Below are 10,636 nucleotides of genomic sequence, written 5' to 3' on the forward strand. Positions count from 1 at the left end.
ACTCGGGGATGCTGTGCGATAGCAATCATTTGTTGAATCTATTGAACAATTACGTACTGAACGGATGTTCTCATCCACGAAAGATAACACTAGATAATCAGTATTCCGATAAAGTATTTGTAGACTGTTACATGTTTACTACCGACGACATAAAAAACTTGAATTTGCGTATTTCTCAATCAACAAACATATGTCATACAATTTTGGAAATGACAAGACCTTTTCTCAAAGTCACAAATGATCTTGTTTTCGGAGCCGTCAATGATACCGAATCTGCAGTCAGGAATTACTTCATCGCAAACAGCGAGGTTGGCTACATCGTACGGTTGACCCCTTCTGAACCAGCTCAACCACTCAAAACCCTCGTCAATGCAGGGGACGATACGGGCGAATCTCCCCTTCACATGTTGGCCATCCGCATTGGTAACCCTCAAACGATCTCACTTCTACTTGAGAACGGCGCGAACCCGATCGCCATAAACACTTTGGGACAAAGTCCGTTGCACATTGCCCTCGTTGCCCAGGAGGACTACAGAAGCATGTTACTGCTGAACCACTGCGTTGATTACGGTCTCAAGGCACCGGATGGCCGTTCTGCCGTGGAGGTTCGGAATGGACAAGGATGTCGACCAATACACTTTGCGACCATGTTTGGTAAACTTGCGGCAGTCAAGTTTCTACTCAAGCAGAATGTTAATGTTCGAGAGCTTGATCAATTGGGATTGCATCCTGCATGCTATGCAGCTGGTAGCGGCTATTCGAAAATTCTTAGACTATTGCTTGAATACGACCCATCTTTAATCGATCTGGTAAACAGTGAAGGACGAACTCTTTTGCACACCTCGACCAAAAGGGAAGAGGAAGAATCGGTTCTAACTCTGCTGGAATACGGAGCATCTCTTCTAACCGTGGATAACTCGGGAGAATCCCCGATTCAGAGTGCAATCGGCAACGCCAATGTTCCTTGGTTGAAAATTGTACTCTTCTTCGCTAGAGCCAGTGGTATGCGGGGTCTGTTGGATAACTTTCCCGACAAAAGGCTTCCACCGATGCATTATGCAGTATTTACTAACAAGTTCGAATTGCTCAGAGTATTGGTAGAGTATGAGATCGACGATGATTTGGACGCGGAATTATCAAAGGAAAGTCTTCAAGCATTGCGGAATTTGTTGAACCGAACCATGGCAGAAGTGGGCTACACTACCTTGCATGTCGCAGTTCGAATGAATTTGAAGCAATCATTGGAGTTCCTGATGCACTGTCAGTATATTCACAACCGGCAATGTGAAGAGAGGATAAACGTCGCACAAGATGTCGTTGATCTCCAAGGTAGGACACCATTGGACTACGCGATGGAAGCAGAAGATGAAACGGTTGTCAATATGATGTTGAACGGTGAATAAAATATGCTGATTAAAGATATGGCATTTTAATTTATGATAAAGAGAATTAGCCTGTAGCCTACTATTGCGAGTAGCACACACGTTCCAAGTTAGTTGTCAAAATATCGTAATTTAAATATCTCAAAGCCTCCAAGTCTGAAAGCCTTCAATCGCTCACTTTTAGTGTCTTAAATTTAAATAGTCTTAAAGGCTCGATGTCTCAAGGTTTCGAAGTTTCCAATTCTCGAAGGATGCAAATCTCCTAGTAGAAAGATTTCCATGTCATCGTGTGACGTTGTCTCTGTTTCCATGCTTACTAAATTATGTTACCAAATCTGCTCGTTTCCAGAACTCTCTCAAAAACAGAAGAAATGCTGTCAGGTCCTCAGGTCTTCAAGCCTTGAAGTCTTCAGGTCTCCAAGTCTCCGAATCACCAAGCCTCGAAATCTCCCAGTCTCAGAATTTTACAGTCTTCAAGTCTCAAAGCCTGATTGTCTTTAGATCACCAAATCCACCACCAAATCTCCAAGTACCACGGTCTTAGAAACTCAAAGTCTCTAATTTTAAAGTCTCAAAGGGCTATACACTAATTACTTGAGCAATTTTTCTGGGTTTTCCCATGTAAGATTTTTCCCATACAAATATTTTTTATTTAAATGGTACGTAAGAAAATTGCAGACCCATCCTCCCCCCATGAGTTCTTACGTAATTAGTGTACGACCCCAAAGCCTCCAAGTCAATAATTCTCCAAATCTCCAAGGTCACCAAAGTTTCAAAATTCCAAAGTCTAGAATGCTCCAGGTTTTCAAATCTCCAAATCTTCATGTCTCAAAGACTCAAAGTCTCCAAGCATTCAAGTCTCCAGGTCAACAAGTTTACAAGTCTTGAAGTTTCCAGTATTTCCCAAGTATCAAAGTGTCCAAGTGTAAGCTTAAAGTCTAAGAGTATCAATGTTTCAGATGTTTATATATCAGAAGCGCTTAACGCCCAGTGATCTATTTATAGATCAGTTACATTTTTATATCAGTTGGGAAGTTTTAGCTCTGAAGTTATTCATGTCTTCGTCAATATTGTTCAATATTGATTGCATATAGTGAACAATTTAAATCGGAACTGACTCACTAGGTGGCGTAGGCGTCCATAGAAAACTGAAACTGGACTTATTCATACAAAAATCAAGTAATGAGTAGTGAACGTCCAAACAGCATCACTCTATACCTCAAAAACCTGACTAGTTAGCTACATGGAGTCTTCAGCAAAGTTGTTCAGAGTATCTTGGCGGTTCAAGAACTGATCCAAATAATTCTGAATTTTTGTACGAGGTGGCTCTAGTGAGCATCCAAACTTCTTCTGCATAAAACATCAATCTGTATCTCAAGAATCTGATAAGTTAGCTATATGGAGTCTTCAGCAAAGTTGTTTAGAGCATCTTGGCGGTTCTAGAAATGATCGAAATAATTCTGAAATATGTAATGCATGAGGTGGCGCTAGTGAGCATCCAAACCTCTTCTGTATAAAACATCAATCTGTATCTCAAGACCCTGACTAGTTAGCTATATGGAAACAACGTTGCTTCCTTCTACTATGGTCGCAGGCCAGGACCAGGAGCACGTATATCTCCATCCAATATTAGTTCCTCATCGGCGGAACTTTCGTTTCTGGATTGTTCTGGTGCTGGTGGCAAAGCAACTATCACCCGTTGTACCTTTTCAACGGTGATATGATCGATGGCAGCTTCAAATGTTTTGAATTTCATCTCAAGCTATCAGAATCATCATCATTTTAGTAATAAATCTATACTGCTTATAATTATTATTATAAAAAACCTACCAGTACACCGGCCGGATGAAGAAAAATAATCAGCTTATACAAAAAAACTCGTTGTGAAACACCGGAAGTGACGGAAGACACATAAAAACCAGTTCGCTAATACGCGTACCAATCTTATTGACCGATTTCGTAAACATACAGGAGGGATACGTTGACGTTATGGAGATATCGATTGAATTTGATATGATGTTCCTACACATACAAAAAAATCGTTGGTAAAATTAAAAGAAACGTTGGCAAAGTTTAAAAAATGTTAGTGATTTTCAGTAGAAAGTATAAGACTGTTAAATCTACCAGAGTACAAATGTTACCTTGGTTAGAACTTTCACAAGAGCCGACTTTTTAAAATGACATTATCCTTTCGAAATTAAATGTGTTTTTTACATTCAAATGAACTAGTGATACTTTTGAAACAACATTTGGTGTGTACTTTCAATTTGAATCCAGTATCCTTAAAACGAAATGTTATACATTTTCTAAGTTTATTATTGTTTCATTTTTGTATATAATAATTTTATTTACTTCTATTTTAATAACCACAAATATGACACCATTTCATTTTGACTACTCCAACCATCGACGCAGTCGAAATACCGTGGTGCTTTGCCGCCATCACAACCGTCGTGATGATTATGCTGGTGGTGATTCGGTCCAACTTCGTTGCAATGGGGCAGTGGATAGGTTCATTATTTGACGTTTGAGCGGTGCCGAAATTCTTCTTCTTCTTCTGAAAAAAATAAAAGCTACGAAAATTCCCCTTCCCCTCGGTCTTCCCACCGGCGCAGCGATTTTGTTTCCATTGTTCTGATGTTTCATCCTCAGCACCCGGATATCCGCGGATGTTTCTCCCGGTAAACCATCTCGTCTATGTTGTTGATGTAGTCGGCCGCTTCAGGCGTCGTTTTAAGGTTGACCAGACAAGTTTCCGTTGGGTCCTTATCGCCATTCTCCGCGATTAGCGACGGGATTCTCCGGAAGATCTCAGCAGGCTGATTCCAGGGCAAAATATCCTTATCCATGTGCTCCGCCGGTTGCACTTTCTATCGATCACGGTTGTTGCCCGTTGGGGTTTGAGATAGGTTTTATACCCTTCTTCCAAATACTTTCCGTTCTCTGCAAAAAAAAAAACTTGCTGTTCACTGATAAACTTTTTCTAATTTATTTTTTGACAGTTCGTCGTGAGCTGCCAGTTACATTATTTTTTCGTTGTCAGGGTTGCCAGAAACATGAAATATGGAAGTTTGTTTGATTATTTTAAAGGTTTGGTTTTGATTGACCCCACTGTAAAAATCACAGTTGTACACTAGAAATACTAGAATAAGAGATCGACGAAGACGCCATCTTGTTTCCAATCGAACCGTCAAAAGCGGTTCCAATTCGACTTGTTTACTTTTTGCATCCATAAGAAGCAAGCAAAAGGTTCAAGTGCTGCCAGTATTATTTTCGCGATTTCTTGCATTTTCATACGTTGCCAATTCGACAGTTTTTCACTCCGCCGGTCTCTGGTTATAGGGTTGCTATTGCACACTGAAGAACAAACTTTCAGATTAAACATTTTGCATTTAATTTAAACATAATAGCATTCAAAAATACAAAATTTTCATAACTATTAAAATAAAACTAGAAAATGTTAAATATTTTGACGTTGGCTTTCTCAGTCTAATTTAATTAAGACGGCTAGTTTGGCATAGCCAAACCGACCGGTCATCGGACCGGATAGTCTGCATACCGTATCGAACGACAACGGCCAACGATGCATAAACTTTGCAGCCTCCCGCGGAATGGTAGTCCGAAGCACTTTCTTCCCCCGCAAGAATATCCACAAGGCCACACGGAAATCACCTAATCAAGTAACGGAAAACCAAATCGACCACGTTTTAATCGACGGCAAATTCTTCTCCGACATCACGAACGTACGCACTTACCGCAGTGCGAATATTGAATCCGACCACTACCTAGTTGCAGTACTGCCGTAATCTGGCAAAGTGACGTATACGCCATTTTCCAAAAATGGTGTTAACGAGTAGTATTCATCGTACTCTTTAACAGAAAAATGGAAAACATGTATGTTGTAAAATGGCGCATACGTCACTTTTTCAGATAACGGCAGAGTATGTCTGCGCTCAAAACTCTCGACGGTGATCAACACGCGTCGGAGTCGTCCGCCGCGGCTACACATTGGACGGCTACAAGACGGTAGACTAGCCCAAGACTACGCGCAGCAGCTGGAAGTGGCACTCCCAACGGAAGAGCAGCTAGGCGCAGCATCTCTTGAAGATGGCTGGAGAGATATTCGATCCGCCATTGGAAGCAGGTGCACTAGGCACGGTGGCTCCGGATCAGCGAAACGACTGGTATGACGGCGAATGTGAGCAGTTAGTTGAGGAGAAGATGCAACATAGGCGAGATTGCTGCAACATTGCACGAGGGCAAACGAGGCATGATACAAACGGGCGCGGAACAGACAAAACTCGATTTTTCGGAGGAAAAGTGCCAGCAGGAAGATCGAGACCGTGAAGAGATGGGGAAACTGTACCGCGCTAATAACGCACGAAAGTTCTATGAGAAGTTGAACCGTTCACGGCCACGTGTCACAGCCCGATATGTGTAAGGACATAAATGGGAACCTTCTTACAAACGAGCGTGAGGTGATCCAAAGGTGGCGGTAGCACTACGAAGAGCACCTGAATGGCGATATGGCAGACAACGGTGGCGGTATGGTAATGAACCTAGGAGCACGCACGCAGGACATGCGACTTCCGGCTCCGAATCTCCAGGAAATCCAGGAGGAGATCGGCCGGCTGAAGAACGACAAAGCCCCTGGAGTTGACCAACTACCAGGAGAGCTGTTTAAACACGGTGGTGAAGCACTAGCTAGAGCGCTGCACTGGGTGATTACCAAGGTTTGGGAGGATGAGGTTCTGCCGCAGGAGTGGATGGAAGGTGTCGTGTGTCCCATCTACAAAAAAGGCGATAAGCTGGATTGTAGCAACTACCGCGCAATCACATTGCTGAACGCCGCCTACAAGGTACTCTCCCAAATTTTATGCCGCCGACTAACACCAATTGCAAGAGAGTTCGTGGGGCAGTACCAGGCGGGATTTATGGGTGAACGCTCTACCACAGACCAGGTGTTCGCCATACATCAGGTATTGCAGAAATGCCGCGAATACAACGTGCCCACACATCATATATTTATCGACTTCAAAGCCGCATATGATACAATCGATCGGGACCAGCTATGGCAGCTAATGCACGAAAACGGATTTCCGGATAAACTGATACGGTTGATCAAGGCGACGATGGATCGGGTGATGTGCGTAGTTCGAGTTTCAGGGGCATTCTCGAGCAGTACTGGAACTTCTCATTTTCAATGAGAGATGTCACGCGATGTTTACATATCTGCCCCTTTCAATATCTATAGAAACGCGAAGGATGAATGGCATGCTACAAAAATCTCAAAAAATATTTGTTCCGTGACAGGGCATGAAAGTGTGCAATATCGACTTTATTTTTGTGTTTATTACCACTTTCAACTCGGCGAATTAAAGGAATACGATTAATTTATCGACTAGTAACTATTCTTCGCATGTATTTATTAAAATACTTTAGACATTTTAATTTTATTTCAAAACACATAATCCTTTCATGACTGCCTTTCATGCGAAATTGATCAAAGAACCCACGATGCTTTCATTTGGTCGCCTGAAATAGAAAAAGGCGCCTTGCTCTCTGTCTTATGACGATCACGACCTTTTCCAGTACTGTTCTCGAGTCCCTTCGAAACGCGTAGAGGGTTACGGCAAGGTGATGGTCTTTCGTGTCTGCTATTCAACATCGCTTTGGAGGGAGTAATACGAAGGGCAGGTATTGACACGAGTGCGAGTGGTACGATTTTCACGAAGTCCGTCCAGTTATTTGGTTTCGCCGACGACATTGATATCATGGCACGTAACTTTGAGAGGATGGAGGAAGCCTACATCAGACTGAAAAGCGAAGCTAAACGGATTGGACTAGTCATCAATACGTCGAAGACGAAGTACATGATAGGAAGAGGCTCAAGAGAGGTCAATGTAAGCCACCCACCACGAGTTTCTATCGGTGGTGACGAAATCGAGGTGGTAGAAGAATTTGTGTACTTGGGCTCACTGGTGACCGCCGATAACGATACCAGCAGAGAAATTCGGAGGCGCATAGTGGCTGGAAATCGTACGTACTTTGGACTCCGTAAGACGCTCCGATCGAATAGAGTTCGCCGCCGTACCAAACTGACTATCTACAAAACGCTTATAAGACCGGTAGTTCTCTACGGACACGAGACCTGGACGATGCTCGTGGAGGACCAACGCGCACTGGGAGTTTTTGAAAGGAAAGTGTTGCGTAACATCTATGGTGGGGTGCAGATGGCGGACGGTACGTGGAGGAGGCGAATGAACCACGAGTTGCATCAGCTGTTGGGAGAACCATCCATCGTTCACACCGCGAAAATCGGAAGACTGCTGTGGGCCGGGCACGTTGCCAGAATGTCGGACAGTAATCCGGTGAAAATGGTTCTCGACAACGATCCGACGGGAACAAGAAGGCGAGGTGCAAAAGCGGGCAAGGTGGATCGATCAGGTGGAGGACGATTTGCGGACCCTCCGCAGACTGCGTGGTTGGCGAAGTGCAGCCATGGACCGAGGTGAATGGAGAAGACTTTTATGTGCAGCACAGGCCACTCCGGCCTTAGTCTGATAATAAATAAATAAATAGTTTGGCATAGCCCGACGTTTCGGTCCCGTGTATTGGACCTTTTTCAAGGGATAAGCTGTCGGCCGACTCTCGACAGCTTATCCCTTGAAAAAGGTCCAATACACGGGACCGAAACGTTGGGCTATGCCAAACTAGCCGTCTTAATTAAATTAGACTGAGAAAGCCAACGTCAAAATATCCATTCTACCAGTCGCAATCTCCTACAGAAAATGTTAAAATCACAACTTTTTTTGGCTCTGTGTAGTTTGCAGTCATATGCTATATTGGTTTCAAAGCAGCCATATAAACAGTGCAGTATGGATCGTTATGTAGAGAAGAAATGAAGTTTATTTCGAGTGATCCGTGAGTGTGCGTGTGTTGAGCTGTTGGAACCTTGAACCAAACCCATAATTTCAACAATGTGCGTCGCACACAAAAAAGAATGACGATGAATGAATTTGCTTCTTTATACAAGGGGCAAGTGTGGGGGGGGGGCGAGAGATAGAGAGAGAATGAGTGAGAGAGAAAGAGTGAGAGTGAGAAAGGAAGAGTGAGAGAGTGAGAGAGAAAGAGTGAAAGAAGAGCGAGAGAGAGAGTGAGAGAGAAAAAGTGAGAGAGAGTGAGAGAGAAAAAGTGAGAGAGAAAGAGTGAGAGAGAAAGAGTAAGAGAGAGAGAAAGAGTGAGAGAGAGAGAAAGAGTGTGAGAGAGAGAAAGAGTGAGAGGGAGAGAGAGAAAAAGTGAGAGGCAGAGAGAGAGTGAGTGAGAGGGAGAGAGTGAAAGAGTGAGTGGAAGAGAGAGAAAGAGTGAGAGGAAGAGAGAGAAAGAGTGAGAGGGAGAGAGAGAAAGAGTGAGAGGGAGAGAGAGAAAGAGTGAGAGGAGAGAGAGAAAAAGTGAGAGGAGAGAGAGAAAGAGTGAGAGGAGAGAGAGAAAGAGTGAGAGGAGAGAGAGTGAGGAGAGAGAGAGAGAGAGAGAGTGTGAGAGGAGAGAGAGAGAGAAAGAGTGAGAGGAGAGAGAGAAAGAGTGAGAGAGAAAGAAAGAGTGAGAGGAGAGAGAGAAAGAGTGAGAGGGAGAGAGAGAAAGAGTGAGAGGGAGAGAGAGAAAGAGTGAGAGGAGAGAGAGAAAGAGTGAGAGGAGAGAGAGAAAGAGTGAGAGGAGAGAGAAAGACTGAGAGGAGAGAGAGAAATAGTGAGAGGAGAGAGAAAGAGAGAGAGGAGAGAGAAAGAGTGAGAGGAGAGAGAGAAAGAGAGAGAGGAGAGAGAGAAAGAGGGAGAGGAGAGAGAGAAAGAGTGAGAGGAGAGAGAGAGAGAGAGAGAGAGAGAGAGAGAGAGAGAGAGAGAGAGAGAGAGAGAGAGAGAGAGAGAGAGAGAGAGAGAGAGAGAGAGAGAGAGAGAGAGAGAGAGAGAGAGAGAGAGAGAGAGAGAGAGAGAGAGAGAGAGAGAGCACGTACAAATATAACTTAAATCGTATACGGAAACTGTTTATAATACTGCTAATGTATTATAGTGTTATAGAGCTCCATAGTCGTCGGTCTTGGGCGATGTTCCTCCAGTTTCCCCGAACGTTTAGCGTCCCCAGGTCCGATTCCACCGCGTGCAGCCAGAGAGTTCGTGGCCTTCCACGAAGTCGCCGGCCCCAATCTGGTTCTTTGTTGGGTATTGTCTTCGCTATTCTTTCTTCTGACATTCACACCAAGGGACCAGCCAACTGAAGTCTGCCGTATTTTAAACGATTCACAATATTTTCTACTTTGAATTTATACTTGATACAGATCATGATTCATGCTTCTGCGCCACACACCATTTTCTAGTTTCCCTCCGAGTATTCGAAAACCCAGAAAACTCTCCGGTCGGCCTCTTTTGACGTCCATGTTTAATGTCCATAAAGGGCCACTGGTAGCCAAATTTCGTTTCCGTCTGCATGTTGTGGGGCCTAAGCTGGGTTACGTAATCCATAAAAGGCCCTATTCGCAGCAGCAATACGCATCTTTTCATTTCACGGGAAACGTCATTGTCACATTCTTCATTCTTGTTGGCACGGCAAATGCTGGGTTAAGCGTACCATTGGTACTTCGCGTACCTGAAGGAATAAAATAGACCCCATTTCGCGGTCCTTACCCAGCAACTCCTATCCTTACCTCCTCGTGGCGCTGACCGGGATACAAGCAACCTTAGGGAAGATCGGGTAACCAACCCCGCTGGGAACTATGGTCGTATGCTGATGCAAATCTAATCGAGCGTCTGTTCTCCATGTTAGGAGCGGCGATCATTGTCCGAGTGCCAGCGACTCTAGGCAAAACTCTGTACACCTTGCTACATCGTGTCAGCATAGAGAAGGCAGCTCCTTCAACGTGATGTAGGTAGCGCAACCAAGGTAAGGTAGCCTACCGAAGATTCTACAGTTACCAAGAAATGATTTGTTTATCCGCTTTATCGGTTATTTCTACTCAAAGTATGAGGGAGTAGATAAGCGAAAGATAATTGAAAATCATCAGATTGAAAGCCGTTCGCTAGGGCGCAAACAAGTATGAAGCGATAGATGGTGAAAGGGAGAAAGGAAGACCATCTATTGAACAGCACACAATCGAAGCGTGAATATTCTTGCCTAACGTCCTGGTTGTGGACGGCTTGGTTAGTGGTATGGAAACCACCGTGCCAAGACTGGCAAAAAGATCCAGGCAATGACCTTGGCTTTGA

This window comes from Armigeres subalbatus, chromosome 2 (assembly GCF_024139115.2).
Source record: "Armigeres subalbatus isolate Guangzhou_Male chromosome 2, GZ_Asu_2, whole genome shotgun sequence".
NCBI lineage: Eukaryota > Metazoa > Arthropoda > Insecta > Diptera > Culicidae > Armigeres > Armigeres subalbatus.